The sequence below is a fragment of the Alligator sinensis genome, unplaced genomic scaffold, assembly GCF_000455745.1.
Source record: "Alligator sinensis unplaced genomic scaffold, ASM45574v1 scaffold424_1, whole genome shotgun sequence".
Taxonomy (NCBI): Eukaryota; Metazoa; Chordata; order Crocodylia; family Alligatoridae; genus Alligator; species Alligator sinensis.
This window is the reverse complement of record NW_005842113.1, coordinates 1,014,160-1,024,467: the sequence shown is the minus strand read 5'-3', so window position 1 is coordinate 1,024,467 and position 10,308 is coordinate 1,014,160.

Below are 10,308 nucleotides of genomic sequence, written 5' to 3'. Positions count from 1 at the left end.
GTGGGACTATGCACCTCCTGGGTTAGGTGGAGGTCTCATATCTCAGCAAGGAACCTACGTGAGTGGTCAGACCTGGCTGACTGCTCCTCCCAGCAAATGTCCAGGTAGTTTAGATCACCCATGACAACCACATCCCTTGACTTAACTGCCTCCGCGAGCTAACCTGAGAATTCCCGGTCCAGCTCTTCCCCCTGTTTGGGTGGTCTGTAGTAGACCCCCACTGTTAAGTCCCTTTCCCCGCGACCCCCTTGTATTCTGACCCGGAGCACTTCAGTCTGCCCGTCCTCTGACCCCATCCTGTTAGTTGAGGACGTGTATTGCTCTTTGACGTAAAGTGCCACACCCCCACCTTTCCTCCCCGTTCTGTCCTGCCTGTACAGATTATAGCCCTTAATGTTTACTGCCCAATTGTGGGTTGAATCCCACCAGGTTTCAGTGAGCCCTACTATGTCTGGGTTTGAACTAGCTATCCGGAGGGCGAGTTCCTCCTGCTTATTTCCCATACTTTGAGCATTAGTGTAAAGGCATTTAAGACCTCGTATCAGTGCATGCACCCCCCTGCCCCCGATTCCTAGGACTATCCGGACCCTTGTCACTTACCTGGGTACTTCTTGTGCCCATCACCTGTCTTGGCTGGGAGGTGTCCTCGTGTCCTCCTGTGGCCCCATCCCCTGGTGAAGCTAGTTTAAAGCACGCCATGTGAGATCAGCCAACCTGGAAGAAAATAAATGTTTGCCTTTAGAGGAGAGGTGAAGCCCATCCCACCCGAGCATGTCCCCTGCACAAAAATGCAGGTCATTGTCCAGGAACCCAAGGCCTGCCTGGTAGCATCAACTCCAAAGCTGCTGGTTGACCTCACTGATGCAGGCCCCATGTCACCATCCACATCTACTTACTGGGAGAATAGAGGAGAATAGCACCTGTGCCATCATCTCCTTGAGCTTGGCCCCCAAGGCCTTGTAGTCCTTCATGATGCAGTCTGGTTTGCTCCTGTCTGCGTCATTCATTCTCACGTGGATTAGAACCATGGGGTACTGGTCTGAGGGTCGAATGAAGGCCAGGATCCACTCTGTGACATCCTGAATCTGAGCCCCAGGCGGGTAACAGACCTCCTGTGCCATGGGGTCGGGTCAGCAGATGGAACCCTCCGTTCCCCTCAGGATGGAATCTCCGATGACAAGGACGCGGCATTTCTTCCTCCTGGTGCTCCCTCTCTGCGCAGTCTGTGTTGTATGTGGAGTGGCCCCATCCCCCCCCAGAGACATCCTCTTCATCCTTCCCCTCCAAGGCTGCCATTGCCTCATATCTGTTCCCGAGTTGTACCTGGGGAGCCTCCACCACGTTAGTCTGAGCAGCCCTGGTTCTGGTTGGCACCTTCTCCCACTCCTCTGTTGTGTGTCTCTCCTGGGGTGCCTACTCAGGAAAACTGGCCCTGCAGTGAATGGAAATAGGTGTCAATCTCATCCTCTGCAGCCCTGATCCCCCATAGCCTGCTCACCTCAGCCTGGAGCTCCCCCACCTGCTCCTCCAGGGCCTGAAGGGAGCCTCCAGACCCCTCTCCCACTACTGGCCTCTGGGTCCCCACCAGGCCACCCTCACAGACAGGGAAGCAGGGGGCCACCGACCCCACCATGAGCTCCGTCTGGGTGGAGGCCTTAGAGGAGCCCAGCATAAGTGGTGCCACCAGGGCAGGACCCCTAGCAGCTCTGCTCCATGTCCTTACCATGTCCATGGAGTTGTGAGTCCTCCTCTCTCTCTCTCTCTTGCTGGAGGCTCCTTCTGGGTTACTGCTGCACACCCACCTTGTGCAAACGCCGGTGCACCCTTACAGAGCACACCTATTTGAACACTCTGTTTGTGCACAGCTCATGAGCATGGCTCCCTGCCAACTCAGTTAAGAGGGATCTGGAGGGCTCCCCCTCTGGAGCCTCTACAGCTGTGCCGGCTGTCCTGCCTCACTTACCTTTCAAGGATCCGCCACCACTGCCTCTGTCTCTGCTGCCACTGGTGAGTACAGGGGGCACATTTGTGCACACTCTGGACTTAAGCCCTCTGTAACGTGACAGAAAAATTGAAATGGTGAGTTTCAATTAAAAAACCGCCATTTCAATTTAGATGGCATAGAATACAACCTTGGGGGTTAACCCCCCCATCATGAGTACAAGTGCCCATAGGCCAGGATAAGTTGCTTGTTGTCTTGTCCCACATTTATCTTCCTGACTTACCTGTATGGCTAGAAAAAAAAAAGGAAACCCTCCTCCCCTGACAGTTTAATCACTGAGGGTTAATTTGCTGCCTCTCTACCTGTAGATTTGGATAGGCTAGATCTTGTGTGTTATTAAAGGATCCATTAAGTCAGCTTGCATTTTTGGTAGAAATAGCAAAAGAAAGGAATGATTAGGCTAGGACTGTTTTTTCCTTCTGTATGCCTCAGGTTAACTTTAGGTTGCTGGTTTCCATAGTGAACCCATGGATCTGGGTTTTCTGTTCACCACAGAAAAATACTGATTTTTCTCCTTTAAAGGAGAAAAACACAGGAAACTGCAGGTCTCTCCTTGCAGGCTGGCAGACTTCCAGCCTGCAAGGGGATGTTTTGGGTTGGGGGGAGTGGGACACAAGTGGCAGCACGTGCATGTGTGTGCATGCACACACAAATGTGGCCAGCAATACAGCCCTAGGCAGTGGTGGAGAGCAGCTTGCCCAGCTGCTTATTGGTAAGTCTAGGCAGGGGGAGCGGGTGCAGGGGGAGACTAGGGGGAAGTTTGAGGCCCCCCAGTGAGGGAAGAGGTGGGGCAGAGTTAGCGGCTGGTACTGGGGCTGGGATGGTGTGTGGGGCCCAGCGCCTTGGGCCAAGGTGGAAATGTGTGGCTGTAGGGCTCAACTGGAGAGTGGGAGGGAGTCATGGGGGCAGTGGGGCCTGGCTCCCTGCCGCTCCATGCATGCCTGGGGAGAGGAATATGGTGGGGCACATACCCACCCTAGATTTGTGTGCTGCTTGCTGCAGGGCTTAGGCCTTCCACCTTGCTGTCCTGTCTCTAGGGGTCTCTGCAGCCCAGCAGGTGGGACCTTGCACAGGAGGGTGTAGCAGGGTGGGGAAGTTTGGTGCCACCATCATCAAGAACCCTATGCCAGCTGCACTGACATTATGAGGTGCTCCCTGCCCACCTGGCAGCATGGGTGTGGGGGGGGGCACAACTCCATGCTGCCAGCCCCCCAGCAGCAGTGGCAGCAGCACTGAGTCTCTCCACCCTCCCATGTCAGGTCCCACCCATGGAGGCCCCCAGGAGGAGGGCAGGGAGCCTCAAGCCACAGTGGGCAGCCTGTATCTTCCCTGCCCCTGTCCCCTGCTCCACTCTGGATGTGCCACCCATGGTTGGGGTAGGCTTTGTGCTCTGCTCAGTTGCAGCAAATTGGTGTTTGGGCACTGCTGGGCTGGGGGGGTCAGGGGGCTATGGGTCCTGACACTAGTCCCATAGCCCTGGCAGGGCTGGGGGGTGCAGGGTGCTGTGGGTTGGGAGTGAGGGGCACTGGCAGTGCCAGGGGGGTATGGGTCAGGAGTGCGGAGCACTGGCAGGGATGGGGGAGGCTTTGGCTTGGGAGTGAGGGGCACCAGTGTGGGCAAGGGCAGGACTCCAGCATATCAGGGCTGCTTAGCACTACAAAACAGCAGGTGGGGACAGACAGTTGCACCTGGATCTGTGTCCTGGCAAGCAAAGGGGGCAGAGGGAGCTTTGATTTTCTATGATAAGAAAACCAAAATCCAATGTCAAAATATCTATATATTTAAATTTATTTTATTATAATGATTGAGGTACTCATAGTCTTTCAAACTGCTTGAAATTGTAAATGTATTAATAAAACATTGTGTTCAACTGATACCTATACATAAAGTGGGGTTTAATTTAAATAATGGAAAAACATGTATTTGGGGTTTTTTGATCAGAGAATTTGGGGTTTTTAAACAGAAAAAAACAGGATCCCTGGTGAGCACTAAACCTTGTCTACACCATACAGGAACCCTACTATGAAATGCTGGTGTGAAGCACAACCTCCATCCCCCCTTGCTACCCCAAGAGGATGAAATGCAGCTGTCTTCCAAATGGCACGAGGTGCATACCAAATAAACTCCCCAAGAGTCTGAGTTCACTGACATGCCCAGTGCTGCCCTTACAGGAGCCACATTACATCCCTTTGGCATGAGACCTTTTGATTGTGCAGACCTGTCCTATGACTGTATCAAATCCTATGATCTGGAAAACAATGTACTGACATGCAAGGGCTACATCAACTATTTTTCAGGCAGAGTGGACTTTTTTTTAGTGTTGTCCCAGGGGTATGTGATGTGTTCCATGGACCCTGAGCTTTGTGACAGATTAAACTTGCTGATTGCTCCACTGGCTAAGCACTCCAGTTATCCATGCAAGCTGTGAATTCATGTTAACAACATTTCAAGACATTTTCACATTGTTCTCAACTTGCAGCTGGATAAATGCTACTCAGAAACTCCAGTTGAGCTCTTCTCTTGTTGTCTTCATATGAGTGGATACCAGATACTTTTTTATCAAGACTGTTTAGAAACAATTCTGGCCAGCAGTTCCATTTTAAAGCAGGCACCGAGAGGCAGATGGGTGTTAACATAGTGGGAATTAGCACTGGTCACAACTTGGCATTTCCATTCCAGAGGAACTATTAACACTTCAGGAAAAGTTTCATTTCTATTATGAGTGAAAATGAAGAATTGCAAAATTTCCCACAGAACAAAAAGAGCAAAATATTCATCTTGGAAAAATCAAAATGTTTCCATTTGACCTTTTCAAAATGAAAAGGGGAAGTGGTCTGCTCTTGGTCTGGGATAGTCCCTGAGCCACTCCTACCATATTATGTGTAGCTGAAGAAATTCCTCAGAGCCAAGGGAGTCCTATAACATGGAAGGAGAAGACTGGGAAACTTGAGAGTGCTGATTTCAGCTTCAGATAGGGTTCCCAAACTCCTGACCTTGCAGTAGAGGGCACATCTACATGAGACGCGTTAATGCACATTAGCCTAGTTTACTGTGCATTATGTCTACACATGCATACCCTTACTACACAGCATTTGAAGGTATCAAATTTAGTCATGATTAGTTAATGCACAGTAATGCATATGTAGACATGACCCCCACACTAACTTTAGTGCGAGGTCTGCCCAGACACTAGAAGGCCAGTGTGAGACCAACCCCAGGGCTCCTGGCTGGCTGCCTCTCCTGCTCCAAGGCTGGTCTGCTCTCTGGCAGCCCCTAGCTGCAAGGTATAAAAATCTGCAACCACTTTGTGCTGTGGGTCATACATACCAGGGAGCCTGTTCTGTCTCCAGGAGCCCAGCAGGCCTCGTTTGCCCCCCTGGTCAGGCCACAGGCTGCCTCTGTCTGGCCTGTTCCCTCTGCAGAGTTGCTGCTTGACCACAGGTGAGTGTTGCAAAGGGATGTGGCTTGCTGAACCCCTTGTCCAGTCCTGATATCCCCCCAGGGCTGCTGCCTGGCTGTCTCTGGCAGCAGGGCCAGCAATTGCTCCCTGCTGCTGCTCACCCCCCAGTAGTGTCTCTTTGCAGGTGATATGGTGAAGTGCCTCTGCCAAACAGCTCCCAGTTCCTGGCCATGCACATCTGCTGAGCACTCCTGAGTGCTGTCCAGGGCTGGTCACACAGGAACAGCCACTCAGAGAGCTGGCATGGGATGCGAATGTCATCCTCCCCATTGACCCTCAGCCCCACCCATGTGTGCATACCCCTGCCGACTGCTCAGACCCCCAACTGGACCTGGAAGGAGGTTGGCAAGCTTGTGGCATTCTGGGGCTATGCTGACTTGCAGAGGCAGTTTGCCTGAAGTGGGTGTTCGCACACCCACAGTTATGCGGCCCTGGTGGGCTGCATGTGCAAGTAAGGGCACATCTGGTTGGCACAGCAACGCCACATTAAGGTCAAGGCCTTGTAGGCACAGTGGATGGCTGTGACCAACTACAATCATCGATCCAGTTGTGCCCATAAGACCATGGCCTTTATGAGGGAGTTGACCTGAATTTTGGTGCCACAGCACCCAGGCCATATTCCTGCAAGTGTCACCAGCAGGGGTGGCCTGGCTGAGTCCTCATCCTGCCCTAACTCCAGCGGTGACATGGCACCAGAGGGGGGCCCTCATGCCTTCACTGCCTCACCCTGCCCTCCTCCCCAGCTGCTGCATCCACTGGCAGCATGGGGAGCCCAGACCAGCAGCTGCCTTGCCCTTAGCTCAGCCCCAGAGCCCACCATGAGGAGCAGCTGGCCATGACACTGCCAGTCACCAGCAACACCAGCCCCTTCCCGGTGAGGGGGACCCTGGCGGGGGGTTGACCCACTGCACACTATGGGCTATGGACACCAGTGCAGCTGGACACCCATCGCAGACAGGGAAGCCTGTGTTTAGCCACCAGCCTCGCCACTCCCAGGTACATGGTAAGTCCCACACTGAAGAAGGAGACCTTCCCAGTCCCAGTCCCCGACCCTGCCTCTGTCCCTGGTCCCAGCCCCTGCCCCTGTCTCCAGCCCCGGCCCTGGCCCCAGCCCTAGCTCCTGCCTCTGCTCCCTGCCACTGGCTCACCACACTCCTCTGGCCCCAGGTTCCCCCCACTACAGCATGCAGGGAGGCAGAACACAGTTCAGAGCTTTATTCAGCAGCCCATGTCCCCGCAGCTGGGTGGGCACAGGCTTCTCACACCCTGACAAAGGCATTGATGCTGGCAGAGATGTCATCCTTGGCAGTGAGGGCCAGGAACATGTAGTGCTGCCACAGGTAGCCCTCCAGGTGGTAGTGGAGGTTGTGGGGCAGGCCCTGCTTGCCCCCTGCACTGTTGTAACTCAGGATCCCAAACCAGGAGTGCAGGTGTGCCCAGGGCACCAGGAGGATCATCAGCAGCAGGGTGTAGTGGCTTGGGCACCCTTCAGCCTGCACAAACAACTCATCATGCACCACCCGGGGCACGTGCAGCAGGGACATACGCAGGATGCAGGGAGGGTGGGGGTGCAGCCAGCACCTTGCCCCAATTGTCCAGAAGCCCCGTGCTTCCCATTTATTTTGTAAGAAAATTTAATGTATCTAGTTCTAGGGCACTAACACACATGCAGGGAGCAGATTAATTAATCCAGTTTGCTGGAGCACATAAATTGATGCATTCTGGCAGCCTTGCATGTCATGTATATCAGTGGCGCAGCGCGCCTCTGTGCTGAGAAAATGGTGGTGGTACACGTTGAATTAAAACATGTTTGATGTGCTTTAATTCAGAGCATGCTGCCACCATTTTCTCATTGTGGAGGTGCTCTGCCTCTACTGATCCATGCGCTCCCAATATGGTGTTGGGAGCTTTTAATTAGCATGGCTTACTAATTAAAAGTATATGACGCCACATCGGGAAAACATGTAAAAATGCTCCTAAAATGTAAATGCTGGCCATAAGTCTGCATATGCTTGTGGCCCCTTTGGGGGAAAGGAAAATAATTCTGTGATACAAGGGGACATGATGTGCAAGAGGGGGATCAGTTGTTATATACTGAGACACTTTTAAAAAAGTTAGCTCCATGGGGACTAATTCATAAACTACAAGGTTTATGAAGCAGTAGAGAGATATTTCCCTCCCTCAAAACCCTTCACTATCTTCCTTGCTTGTATGCCTTGATCCATCTCCCAATAGTCAAAGGATTAGGAACTCAATTCAGTACTCATGGTGATCACAATGAGCAGGAGACACTGTCTACTGGAAAACAAAACATTTGATAAAGGAGTCAGCAGGATCGTCTACATGAGATGCTTACTGCACATTAACCTAGTAACACTGCATAGTAGCATGTCACAGCAAAAACCGTACAACTAGCCTACTGCACAGTATTATTTGGCTAATGTGCAGTGTCACAAAATAACCGTGCACCTGTGTACCTCTAGTTACTGAGCATTCAGTTAGTACTTCATTAAGGAATGCACAGTGTGATGCTCCCAGTCTGAATTTATTAATATCTGCATATACATCTTCATGAGGATAAGCCAAACACTTCAAAATGATGTGACTGGAATCAACAGCACTTCTTGACGATATAACAGCTTTCTATCTTCCATTCTATTAAATGACGTACAGTGATAGTGACAGATTTTATATTTATCTTGGAAGTTTTTGGTAGAGTTTTCAAAGAACACCCATCTGGTTGTTTTAACTGCAAATAAACAATTCATTCATCCAGTTGGTGACGACTCCATCTGCTATGTAAGATGGACCAGAGACTCCTTGAAATCCCACTGTGCTGATCAATAAATAGATGAATCAAAGTTCCAGCTACTCAGCTTGCTTGTTAAGAGTATGCCCTTCCTCCCAGTTATATTAGAGACCTTGCACTGCCAATAAAACCTGAATCAAATTCAAAATGTGTCCTGTGTCTCATCCTGCATATGTAAGTAAATGTGCTACTCCAAGCATTAAATCTAATTGAGCTGGACTGATTATATTTCTGCATTCTAACCTGACACTCAAGCTACTTTGTGGACTAGACTTTTGGTGAGAGATACAAGGCCTCAAAAGCCAGCTTCACATTTAGCTGTCTAGAGTTAGGCTATGAACAAACATACCTTTTAAAGTAATTAAAAGGGGAAGGGAGCTGCTGATTGGAAGATGTATTGGCTAGTCCATTAATCTGTGATCCAGTTGTGATAAAGGTGCCATTTTTCAGCACAGAGACACTGATTTACATGACGCTGGAGGTTGCTGGAGTGCATTAGTTCTGTGCTCCAGCAGACTCAATTAATCGAGTCTGCTCCAACACACTGAATTTACAGCATATCCGAGAAGCCTTGGACAGTCCCATATACCAAGGGCTGTAGGAGCCCTTGGTGTATGGGACATGTAGACTGACATGGATATATACCCTTCCCTTCCTCCTCCATAATATACAAAGAATAAACCCATTTTTAAATACCTACTATAACTATGCTTTTCTCTTCTCCAATTCAGGGCTCCAATGATGTTAACATGCATCCCCATTTATCAAAAATAAAATTTTAAAAACAATTGCTGAGAGTATCTAAAAGATATAAAACTTGATCATGATTTCTTTGAAATCAATGGCACAACTTTTTTATTTCAACATTAGGGAATTAGGCTGGTGTTAAAAATTACTTTGGTAACTTTGGTAACTAAGACAGGAATCCTAGGCCCTTGCAACTCTAACCCAGGCTCAAAAATAATTCTAGGTTGGGGAGCCCTACTTCTGCCAAGTGCAAACAGACTAGAGAGCCCTGCCACCTGCAGCTTAATTCCTAGTCCTGGATGTCCTATCAGCTGCACCCCTAATTGTAGCTCTGTGACTCCTAATAACTGTAACCCTAAAATTAACCTTAACCATGTGAAGCCAGCAAGGAAAATCCTAAATTGAGACTGAGTTGACTTATCACCTCCACCTTTAAGTATATTTTTGGAACTCCTATAGTTGCAACCCTAATACTAAGGCAGGAACCCTCAAAATAATGCTAGCCAAGAGAGCTGTATCAGGCACAACCTTAACTACAGCTGGGGTAGCCTTATCTGCCCAACCCCTAACCTGAGTTTTGCAATTTTAAATGACAGTAATCCTAACCTTAACCCTAGTCCCATAAAACAAGCAGCCACAATCCTAAATGTGGATCGAGTTGCCTTACCACATCCACCCCTAAGCCTTTCTGTTGGAGCCTGCAAATTTGTTACCCTAACCTTAAGGTGAGGCCCTCAGTCCTATCAGCCACAACCCTCACTACAGCCAAAGGGGCTCTATAACTCAAACCATAACCCAAACTCGTTAAGTTCTAACAGTTACAACCCTTACCTAGCTTCTACTCTAATGCAAGCCCAGTGAGTCCTGCCAGCCAGAACCCTAACCCTACCCTGCAGCTATATACCAGTTCCATCCCCATATCTCACTCTGCAAGCTCTGGCACCTGCAATACTAAACCTAAGCACAAGCCTTAACAGCCCCAACTTCAAACATGGTATGGAGAGCCCTACCAAGAGCAACGCAATTCTTAGCTCAGGGTGCTGTATCCACTTCACCCTTGACCCTAGATCTCTGGTTCCTAATAACTGTAATCCTAACCAAATCTGAACCTTAGCCTAATTAACCAGGTAGCTGCCTGGCACTCCAAATCGAGACTGGCTTACCTTAATATCTATCCTGCAACCCTATTTTTGGAGCCCTTGTAGTTAAACTCTAACATCATAGATTCATAGATGTTAGGGTCGGAAGGGACCTCAATAGATCATCGAGTCCAACCCCCTCCATAGGCAG